This window comes from Dendronephthya gigantea, unplaced genomic scaffold, assembly GCF_004324835.1.
Source record: "Dendronephthya gigantea isolate DGI-Jeju-01 unplaced genomic scaffold, DenGig_1.0 000000F, whole genome shotgun sequence".
NCBI lineage: Eukaryota > Metazoa > Cnidaria > Anthozoa > Malacalcyonacea > Nephtheidae > Dendronephthya > Dendronephthya gigantea.
In genome coordinates, this window is record NW_021163010.1 from 7,548,498 (window position 1) to 7,560,682 (window position 12,185).

The window sequence follows — 12,185 nt, forward strand, 5'->3', positions numbered from 1 at the left end:
GATGTTTTCATCCCGCTCAGCCGAGAAATTCGCCTAGGCATGATGGCGTGTTTGTATGGAGTTCATTTTGTAGTGCAGGTTCGTTCGACGGCATGTTTTATTGCATGTAGAAAACGAATATGCCAATATAATATTATACACATGCTCCAAATGCATGTTTATCGCTAATCATCCCGCGCGGCCAAGCGGGATGGAGTGTTTATATGGCTATCTCATCCCGTCTAAGCGGGATCCCGGCACTTCTTGCCGGGATGGAAAAGTGATATCAAATTACAAGAGGAATCTTGGAAGCTGTCCCGTCCCGGCTAGGCGGGATCATATAAACACGCCCTTACTTAGAAAACATGCAGTGGATAGAGAAACAAAATTCCGTAACCCGGAAGTGCTGTTACACAAGTCGTACCAGCAATTTTAAAAGAAATACGGGGAAAAGATTTTAAAAGATATTCTGGGAAAGTGCAACGAAAGTCCAGTCTTAACACGCTATAGTAAACATATATCAATAGCGTTATCACGGGTTTACCATTTCAATAAACTACATAGATTCAAATTTCATTTCTGGCGATAAAATCCCGCAGAATGATACTGTACTGATATCAAAATGAATTATTTACATGAAAATTCCCAAATTTCCCTAGTTTCGCTTTTGTACTTGTGTCAAAAGTGTTTCTATTTTGCATATTTCATTAAGAGGAGATTTTCTATTATGTCGCGTATTAATTTTGGCGGGAATTAATTAAAACGCTCAAAACCTAAAATCTTTTCGGCGTACCGCTCAAAATTAGGGCCTGTTTATATGATCCCGCCTAGCCGGGACGGGACAGTTTCCGAGATCCCGCTTGTAATATAAACACTAATTAGTGTTTATATGACCACTTTTCCATCCACCACTTCTTGCCGGGATCCCGCTTAGACGGGACGAGAAATTGCCATATAAACACTCCATCCCGCTTGCCCGGGATGATTCGCAATTAACATACATTATGAGCATGGGTATATATTGGCATATTCGTTTTCTACAATAAAACATGCCGTCGAAGGAACCTGCACTACAAAATGAACTGCATATAAACACGCCATCCCGCCTAGGCGAGTTTCCCGGCTAAGCGAGATGAAAACATCCCGTCCCGGCTAGACGGGATCATATAAACAGGCCCTTAATTTATTTTACTTTATTCTTTAGATTATGTTGTGAACTAAGTTTTGAACTGTATTTGGTGAACGCAAAACACCAAACAAAGGAGTCATTACAAAATATAAAAATGAATACAAAAGAAGGCTAAGAAGCCGAGAAATATTCTTTTCATATTCACAATATTTTCAGATTATACAGTAAGCATACTTTGTGGATGCTTTCAGGTTTGCAAAACATTTTTCATGCTGAAAATTTTAATGCTGTTGCATGAAAATATAACTGAGGTTTTGAGCATATATTACGCGATATGGAAAAATATCTCGTCTTAAGTAGGATTAAACTCTTCATGTGTAGGAGATGAGTTGCCTAAATATTTGTGATAGGTATTGAATTTGATTATTATTTTTTCTAAAATCTGTTCGGTCCATATATAGGCATAGGAAGTCGTCCGAACAGCCAATAAAAATGCACCTTACATGCAGGGTTAGCAAGTGTAAGGCATTTTCTGCAAGCAGCCCTGATTGAAACTATACTTTCATAAAATACTAAAGTTGACTGAATGTAAGTGTCGCTCGCATTATATACCTTGTGAGTGCGTGTGGTACTTTAGTGTGAGAGCTTCTTTAAAATATATGTGCAACAGTGCATGACTGATAGAGAAACGGAATTCCGAAACTTGCCTGAACAGGAAGTGCTGTTACACGAGTCTTACCAGGAATTTAAAAAGTAATACTGGGAAAACGTGAGTGAAACGAAGTTCAAGATAACATTCTCACGTTACAGTTAACGTTTACCGATAAGGCTATATATAGTTCACGGGTTCACCATTCCAATAAATTACATAAATCCACATTTCATTTCGGGCGATAAAAATTTCGCAGAATGATGCTGATACCAAAAGGCATGCATGGATGATTAAATTCGCTTCCTAAATTTTATTCGCTTATTACATTTGTATTTTACATTAAATAGGATTAACTTTTCGCGTTCATAGGAAGTGGTTGCCTAAATATTTGCGATAGATAAAATTTGAGTTATATATTTTTTAATAAAATCTGTATCTCGTAGGAAAACTGGGAAAATTATCGGTCTATAGGGTCGTCAGAACAGCCGAAAAAAAATCTATTATGAAAAGTGGCAAGATATTTGTTTTAAAGTTATGATAGAATGCAAGCATTCTTCGCATTTGTTGCACCATAACTGAAGGCTGTTTTATATACAACAAAATTTGCCATGATCCGTCGTAATTCACATGTTGTAATTCGTTGTAATTTGTTGCATTTAGCCTTAGGTTTTATAAGTCGGATTTTGCTTTTATGAAAGCCAGCCTTATCATTTTAACTATTTCATCGCCTAATTTTGAGTGATTGTTGGTGCCGAGCACAATCAATTAGCATCGGTAGCAGAGTATTCTTACCACTTGTCTGCCTGACAGAAATCTTATATCTCTAGCTGAATGATATAGTGAATAATCGCTAACAAGATGCACGTTTGTATTAGATAAATTGAGGAATAAAATATCTCTTATCTTACCCTCCAGGTGATAGACATGATGCCGAGTTCACGAACACCAGGAAGACAATAAGAGACAAATAGTCGACGGTGGGCATATTGCGGTTGCCACCAATATATCAGAGACGTCTGGATATCGTCTCGACTTCGACAATATTTCAAATTTCAATGCTTGAATGTCTTGATTGCTTGAATGACCTTTCAATATCAGCGTAATACGTAGACTGAGACACGCCAAAGACGGCACCAGACAGATTTGTGTGTACTAAACAAGTTACTGCATGTCCAGTAGTAATAAGTCGATTGGTTTATTGCTTATTGAGCATGTTTCGTTATATTAATCGTTCGATATGACGTATGTGAAAGTACAGGATGTGTGAAAAAACCCGGCAAACTTAAATATTCATGCATACGAACATTTATAAATAATTATTAAGAGTGTTTTTACCCCCTGTGGATTAGTTTATTGCTTACACGGCCTTGACGATGCTCAATAAAACTGTATTGTTAAGGTGCTACTCTGAATTACCGATCTGGAAAAATGATCTGGAGCAGCACTTCAACTAGTTTTGATAAATCGCCAGTAATTTTACCGCGATTTGTGGTCATTGATAAAATGCCTTAATGATGATTACGTTTCGTAGAGCGAAGCGGGTGAACTACGCGACGTATAATTATTATGAAAGCCAGGCTAAAACTGAAGACTGATTCTGATATTTTTCCGACAGTTAGGGACAGTCATTGTAATACTGTCACAATATCTACCTTCTAAAATCATTGAAAATATAGTCCACCGCCAACTGATGTCATTTCTGGACAAAAATTATCTTTTGTCCGAGTTTCAGTTTGGCTTCCGTCGTGGCCTTCCATCGACTTGAGTAAGGCTTTTGACACAATTAGCCACGCAAATCTACTGGATAAACGTTCTCGATATGGAATAAATTATGGTGACTGAATAGTTTAAAGACTACCTCTTCTTCGGTAAAGCGGTAGTAAGCTACAATAACTGCTTATCTGAAGTTTACAAAATTTATTCCGGGGTTCCACAGGGATCAATATTGGGCCCATTGCTGTGTTTGGTTTTCTTTACCAAACATTCCAAAGTCATTAAATACGCAAACGACACTGTTTTGTATGTCGCAGACAAGCAGACGAACTTGACAAGCGAAGCGATGTAATGAGAATTTATTTATTAGATTATTTGTTCAAAATCTTTTTATTGCGTTATATTATAAAAGATTTTTTCCTGTGTTTCTATACAGTTTTAGAAACACTTATGGGAGTTTGGGAGAACTCGAAATAACGAGGAAAAACTCGCCCCTACGGGCTCGTTTTCCCACTGATTATTTCTCGTTCTCCCAAACTCCCACGCGTGTTTCTATAACTGTATAGAAACACGGAAAATGTTTTATATTTCTTAATTAATACACAAAATTCTTAATAAACAAATTAAGACTACCTCTTCTCCCGTAAGCGGTGGTAAGCTACAATAACTGCTTATCTGAAGTTTACAAAATCTATTCTGGTGTTCCGCATGCAGGGATCAATATTAAACTGAATCCCTTCTATTGGGAACTGCCAAACAAAGAAGCATGCAAACGGAGCCACGTGAGATCAGGGCCGTTCCGAACCTAGTTTTTTTGGGGGGGTGAGAAGTTAATCTACCTGAAATTTTTAGGGCATTATATTTACCTGAAAATTTTCCTAACGATTTTCGACATTTATCGAAACAAATCGCTGGATTTGTTTCGATAAATGTCGAAAATGTTGCCCAAGATTTCTTCAAGATCACAGTAAGATTAGATTTTGCGATTAGAATATGATAATTGTCAAAAAAATTTGCCTGAATTTTTGTTTCATCAATTTCAGATTTACCTGAAAATTATTATTTGTGATTATTGGGGGGGCGTGACACCCCCCCACACCCCCCCGCTCGGGACGGCCCTGCGTGAGATCTCCGTACCATGCCCCATGCCGACTATAATAACTAGTACATCTGATTATAAATATCTTGGCGTGCTAGTGGATATAGATCACTATGTTTGAATTCTAAGTTTGAAAAAAGTTTCAAGAAAGCATCAGGACGGATGAGGCTCTTGCTTAAGATAAGAGATTTTCTCGATTTACCATCGGCCAGAACCATGCATTTATCGCACGATGATCATGCTCATATATACGTATTGTGGCGTACTACAACTAAATCTGAGTCGGACGCAGCTTGCCAGACTTTCATCATTACACGACCGCTTTCCTGTATAAATATTCGTATTCAACGTAAACCTAAACTATATCACTGGGTAAATTAACTTTATGCAATTAGCGATGACGAATTTCAAAACCGTGAGCGTAAGGCCTCGTAACGGCGACTGTCTTCAATTTTTCGGAATTTATTCTTCAAATGGTCTGTTGATTCTAAAAAAATGCTTTTAATGTTGTTATATTTTTCAAACTCATTTCAGAAGATTGAAAATTCCTAAAACTTGATTGTGCGAAAGGCTAATTTGATTGGGCATACGATGTTTTTCACGTGCCGGTGAGAAAATGTCATACACGGCTTTTGATTGGACGTACGATATTCTTCACACGGGAAAAATTGTCGTATGTTATTTTGGCAATTTGTTTACATTTTTTTAAGATGGCGTCGAAATATAGGAATGACACTCGAAACGTAATTCTCAAATTCAAGACGTGCTCACATTTGGCACATTATAAAATTTTCTGAAAGAAAATCTATTTCTTCTATTGAACCAAATTACCATTGAACTTCTATTGAACAGAATTACAAAGAAACTTAATAAATTATGTTTTGAAGCATAAAATTTCTAACTTTGTTGCTCTCTGTGTTTTTGTATATTAAAAGAGTGTCCTTGTCAATTAAATTGATCTCTATGCACATTTATAATACAACATTTATAGTACGCGCGTGCTGATTGGTCGAGAAGCATGTTTCTATTTAACAATTAGACAACGAGTCCGAGTTGTCTAATTGTCTTAGTATACACCCTGTACCTAGATATATTAATTTCGAGAAAATAATCGATACACCGCAATTACACTGAAAAATAATTTAATTAATTCAATTTTATACGGTCGCGCGAGCGAATTTTCCTAAACGTTCACCATCACGAATAGACAGTGGTTGAGTAGCCAATCAGAATGTAGGATTTCTAATAGACAATAGTCGGGTGTATACTAAAACTGTATAGAAACACGGGAATTTTCCCGTCAAACTTGACAAGCGAAGCGATGTAATGAGAATTTGTAATTGAATCAAATGATAATATTTGTTCAAAATCTTTTTATTGCGTTATATTATAAAAGAAATAGAAAACATTTTCCTGTGTCTCTATACAGTATTGCTTGTTGGCGATGGCAGAAGATGAGTGTCGATGCTGACATGATTGCGAGTTGCTTTGTAAAAACAAGCAATGTCTAAGAATCCATGCCAATAGCATTATGGGATAAGATCTAAGAGTAGGAACCTCTGTTGGTAGGTGGTGTCACAAGGGAATGGTTGATTTAGTACATGCTTCGCCGCACGTCTTTGAATCCTTTCAATGCGTTTGATTAAAAGTAGAAAATCCTGCATGGCTTGCGGGGTTTCTTGCGAGTTTCTCTGCGGCGCCCAAATTTGTGATCCCAATATGTTTATAGACCATGTTGAGCTTGATTACTTAAAAATTCCTAAATCACAGTTTGTGCTTTCTGAAATAGTATGTTGTAGTTTGTATGCATAGACGATTTTGTTGCGTTTACGAGTGACCAATAACACCTAACATTTGCTTGAATTTAGTTCCAGGTTAATGTTAGTGGAATTCTTTTCAGAATTTGTCAGGTCGTTCTGCAGAGCTGATGCATCCGACCTAGTCTCGATGGTTTTAAAGATCTTAGTATCATCACCGAATGTAGCGATCTTTGAGTTTCTCACGGCGTCGGAGAGATGACTTAAATTTCAAATAAATTCAAATCAATTTAGTTCAATTCATTTGAAATTCGAATAAACTAAAATGAAATCAATTGAATCCAATCGATTCAAATAAAATAAATCGATTATGTCACGGGACGAATTGTCGTTTCTAGATGCATTTAGCACTGATTTCTGGGTTGCTTCGTTTAGCAGTTCTAGAAATCATATTAATGAAAGGTGGAAGAGAGGGCAAGGAGTTGCATTATTTTTAAAAAAAGTTTAATAGCCAGGAAATTGTATACAGCAAGCGATTACATAAGCATTATATGGATGTATATGACCGTTGGTGACATGCATTAATTTAGTCATGCATAATTTCATTCTATTTTCCTTCAACAAATGAGAAATTAGTAAGAAATTAGTTACAGATGTCTTCCTTTCTAATACAGAAGCCAAAGATAAGAGAAGAGAAGTAGCTACAAAGTGCAAGAGAAACCTTCTTAATTGAAGCCAAACTGAAGGCAGCCATTTCGCGTCACGAGTAGAAAATACCCCATTTTCGTTGAACCTATATTCTCTGTACTCGCAATTGAATTAAAATAAACTCTGGGGAGATTTAACCTAATCTTTCTACGAAGAAAATGAGTTAAAACAATGCTACTGTATGGATACCAATTCAACACCATGCACTGTGACGGTGGCTGAGCTCACAAGGGCCATGACGTAAAATAACAATATCATACAAATACTGTAAGTTTAAAGGTAAAAGTTTAAACCATACTAACTCAATATGCAAATAATAAAAGACGCACACAAAACAAAAAAAACACCAACCGGCAAAAAATAGAAATACATATAGAAAGCACACGCACATGCAATAGAAACCGTGTCCCATTCGTGACTGAGCCAGTATCATTATCGGTTAGGGCAGTTCATTCAGTAGAAGTTTTTACCAGAGTACAATAAAGAAAATCGCCGATGTGTTTTGTGGTCAAGCAACTATGACAAGACCACAGCAGGGATAAATCTTTACTCCTTGACAAACTCAATCACAATCTGTGATCATGGTGGTAATGTGATCTGATTATGCAAATCTGAAGTTCCGATCTCGCTAGCGCCGCTATTTTATGTATTTCTATTTTATGTGTGTATTTTTATTTCGTGCATGTATTTCTATTTTGTGCGTATAATTCTATTTTATGTGTGTATTTCTATTAATTATTTTCGTGCATGTATTTCTATTTTGTGCGTATAATTCTATTTTATGTGTGTATTTCTATTATATATTTTTATTTTGCGCGTTTATTTCTACGTGTCGAATAAAACTAATATAAGTTGAAAATAACTTTATATGTGTAATATAACTTTAAAATTTCAGAAATGTAGCTACACTTGATAAATTTATAACGGTCAACCCTATGAGTTACGTAATTTGTATATATTTCGTATAGCATGTATATACACATGTATCTCAGAAAGAAACAGCTTTCTTATAAGACTCTGAAATCAGGGCCGTAGGTAGAACGATAATTGGGGGGGGGGGGTGTTTATTCATATATTCAGTTCTGCCCTATACGGATTTCTTTTGTAAGTGCAATAGCTCACAATGGAAATCCGTCGGGCAGAACTGAATATATGAATAAACACCTAATTATCGTTCTAGTTACGGCCCTGTCTGAAATGTCTAATTCCGAGGATCTTTCAAAAAGTGTCTCGCCTTAATTGTCAAATTAATGTTAATCATCTTTGAATGGACTTCGATGGCTCGTCATTTACCATTTAATCTAATCTAATTTAATCTAATTTAATCAAGAAACTTAACTTCTTTGAAAAATTCAATTGGTATCATACCTTGATCATTGCCTTCCGACAAAATAACCTGGTTCGTGGATATGTAAAATTTAATACCTGCGGAGATAGCATTATCTACGTCGATATAAATCATGACATTAGATCGCTTACGCATACCACTAATCATTTCTCTTGAACCCTTGTGGCGTGAACTCATGTGAATATGCTTGCGGGCCATTCTTGAAAGACCACCCGAAGCACTGATCTTAGCCCAGGCTTCTTTATCTGTCCCATGAACACAGATAGGATAGTCTTTTGAACTCAAAACTGAGGTCAACATTTTTTCATCTACGAGTTGAGCAGCAACATTACCACTGTGACCCTGATTGGCACGAATAAACCAAGAGTCACTGCGCTGTACCATTGAAAATCGTTGTTTTTCGTCCATATCGATGATATTCTGGAGTTTTTCAGCAGTGACAGGTCGAAACTGGTGAAAAAGTTTGTGATCTCGTAATTCCATTATATTTACATACCCTTCGTGGTCTACGTTCATCCCTAAGTCAACAGCATTATGCCGTAGTACGTAAGTAAGTTTTCGTGAAAAATCATTGTCTGGATCACGAGTTCCTCCTCGCTGCCTCGCTCTCTTCTTAACGGAGTAAGCCATAAAGGAATCTGTTGGTAAACAAAGAATTCTAGTAACAAGATAGTGCCTGGAAAATCGTTTAAATTTTTATGTTAATGAAGATCGGTTACGCCAATATATGCGGCTAGACTGGTCCCCAGTCGCTTTGGTGTTACGCGAACGGAACGAGACTTGAGTTTTCCTATAACCACTGTTCTATAAGTATAACTGAGATGTGTTTGTTCTTTGAAGTTTTGCATGGTGTTATTAAATATAGTTGTTAATTGTTTGTGGTTTACACCATGTAATTCATTTGATTTCTAAGCTTTCGGCCCGTGAGCTCGGGCCATCATCATCATCATCCCTAATCCTGTGGAATAGTTTTATGTTTGAATATCTCAATTGATTCCCTAGTTATACGAGGAAAATAATTGTTCACAGGAGCGAGAAGGGATGAGTCTTCCCAATTAAGTTTGTGGTCGTTTTCCCATGAGTGTTTAGCTACAGCTGATCTTTCCAAATTTCCATGTGAAATTATCAAACAGAAACTTGCATCAGACGATAGTCTTCCTTCACGCACTAACTTATCAGTAGACGAAATTATTGACCTACTTCAACTTTGCCTTTCCTCAACTTGTTTCCAGTGGAGAGATGATTTCTATGAACAAACAAGTGGCGCAGCCATGGGCTCACCTCTCTCTCTAGTCCTAGCAAATATATTCATGGAAGACTTCGAAGAAAGAGCACTAGCCAACTGTCAATTCAAACCCAAATTATGGAAACGTTATGTGGATGACGTTTTTCTTATTTGCTCTCACGGGATTGAAGAACTAAACCATCTTCTGGAATATCTCAATGGTCTACACCCATCTATAACCTTCACCATGGAAATTGAAAACCAGCAACATTCTTTACCTTTCCTAGATATCCTTTTCACGCGAAATCCTAGTGGCTTCCTTAACCACTCCGTCTATCGAAAACCCACACATACCGACCGCTACCTCAACCAGGGCCGTAGCTAGACCGCTTAATTGGGGGGGTGTATATTCATATATTCATGTTTATATACCATAGGAACAATAGCATACAAAAGAAATCATTCGGGCATAAGACGAATATATGAATATGCACCCCCCCAATTAAGCTTCTAGCTACGGCCCTGACCTCAACTATCGATCTTTACATCATCCTAGAATTTTGACCTCTGTTTGCAGAACCTTAGTCCACCGTGCCCATTCTTTCTGCGATAACGACAGCATCAACAATGAATTACAACATCTCCAGCAAGTCCTTTCTTGTAATGGCTTCTTTCCCGATAAACAAATTAACCTGGATTATACCCCACCTAATCCGACTGCTGATAATGAAAATGAACCGATCAACACGGTTTGCATCCCTTTCATTGGCCCTTCTTCATACGCAATTGAGCGAATCCTCAGAAATAACAATATTAAAGTTTTTCATAGCTCTCATCTAAAAATACAGCAACTATTATTTTCTCACAAAGATAAAACTCCAGCTAACCAGAAACCCGGCGTATACCGTATACTTTGTGAATGCGGTTTGGTATATATAGGCGAAACCGGACATAATTTGAAAGGCAGACAAAAAGAACATTCGAGTTGTTGTTCAAGAGGAAATTTGGAAGATCAGCTATAGCTAAACACTCATGGGAAAACGACCACAAATTTAATTGGGAAGACTCATCCCTTCTCGCTCCTGTGAACAATTATTTTCCTCGTATAACTAGGGAATCAATTGAGATATTCAAACATAAAACTATTCCACAGGAAGGGAGACCACTTAATAACATATGGTCTTGTTTGTTCTAGTTCTCGCATGCTTAGTTTTCTATCAAAGTAGAACCTTTATCTCTTTTTAATTTAACCGTTTATAATTGCATGACTTTGTTGGGTGATGTCAGGTGATGTGACATAGTTTGTTTGTAATTAAACTTTTCTTTGATGATGGCCCAAGCTCACGGGCCAAAAGCTTAGAAATCTAATAAATTACATGGTGTAAACCACAAACAATTAACAACTTAATTCCTATGCATGCTCGTAACAATGCATTGGCTGCAAATTTGAAATTGCCTGTTTCACATAAATTTTTCAGGACTCAGACTCATAGATATTCATTTAGAACCACAGCAAACCAAAAAAAATAAACATAATATAATTGGTTTGCTTCATACGACTTATTCACTATGCTAAAATAAAATATTTTGTTATATAGGTGCTGTAGTATTTTAAACGTGATTGTTTCATTTGTAATCTCATGACTTTATATAAATGCAATGTTTCCCGCCAGGGAAGGGAAACAAGTTGGCTGGAGACAAGTGAAAAATTGTTACCGCATCTTGTCATAACAAAGTGTTTTTTTTAATTGAAATTGTTATAATGTAACATGTATGTTTTTGGTCCTGTATAACAAAGCACTTTATTAATATACACTATGTACCTTGGGAAATAGTGAGTTTTGTTTTCCCTGGAGTCTCAATGCTTCAAATTTTGAGTCAGTTCCATTGAAATCATTTATAATTTGATAGAAAGTTTGATTAGCTCCCTTTTAATATAGCAGTAATAAATTAATAAATTAATAAATAATAAAGTAATAAACTCAATATTGTTGCTATTTGACACATCTATATACAATAAGGATTGTGCTCGAGTGATTAAAGTGGCTGAGAAAGGCCACTATTATGTGATATATTCCATTTTAAGGAAATCCAAGCATTTTTTAGCTTCCTTTGAGAAATTCTAGGCCTACATAGTTTAGTTCCCCTGAGGAATTCCAGGCCATAGTTGGCTTCCTTTAAAGTGATTCCAGGCCAAAGTTTAGCTAACTTCTAGAAATCCCAGGGTGTATAGCTTAGCTATCCAATTCCAGGCTATATAAAGTTTAGCTACTCCGAGAGCTAGCTATTGCCGAGCTATAATACTAAGGAATTCTAGTCTATAGTATTTTAGCTGTCCCTGAGAGGAATTTTGAAGCCATGCTTTATTACCTTCGACTTCGTTGATTTCTAAGCAGCCTTGTATATATTATATTCTTATATTTTTTCTGGAAGGTTGCTTGCTTCGAACTGTATTGTACTGCGGGGATGCCATAAATGTAGTGGAAGTATAAATTAAATCCGAACGTTCTGTTCCGTTTTAGATTATTGTGCTTTGACTGCTCTCACTCCAGTTTCCCTGTGAGTTCAGCGTCGT

At 36.6% G+C, this 12,185-nt stretch overlaps 1 protein-coding gene across 1 annotated transcript in view; it reads right to left on the reverse strand.

Annotated features, from left to right (window-relative positions):
* Positions 1 to 12,185, reverse strand: part of LOC114521651 — a 32,742-nt gene that overhangs the window by 13,117 nt on the left and 7,440 nt on the right. The gene's annotated exons all lie outside the window — the stretch shown is intronic.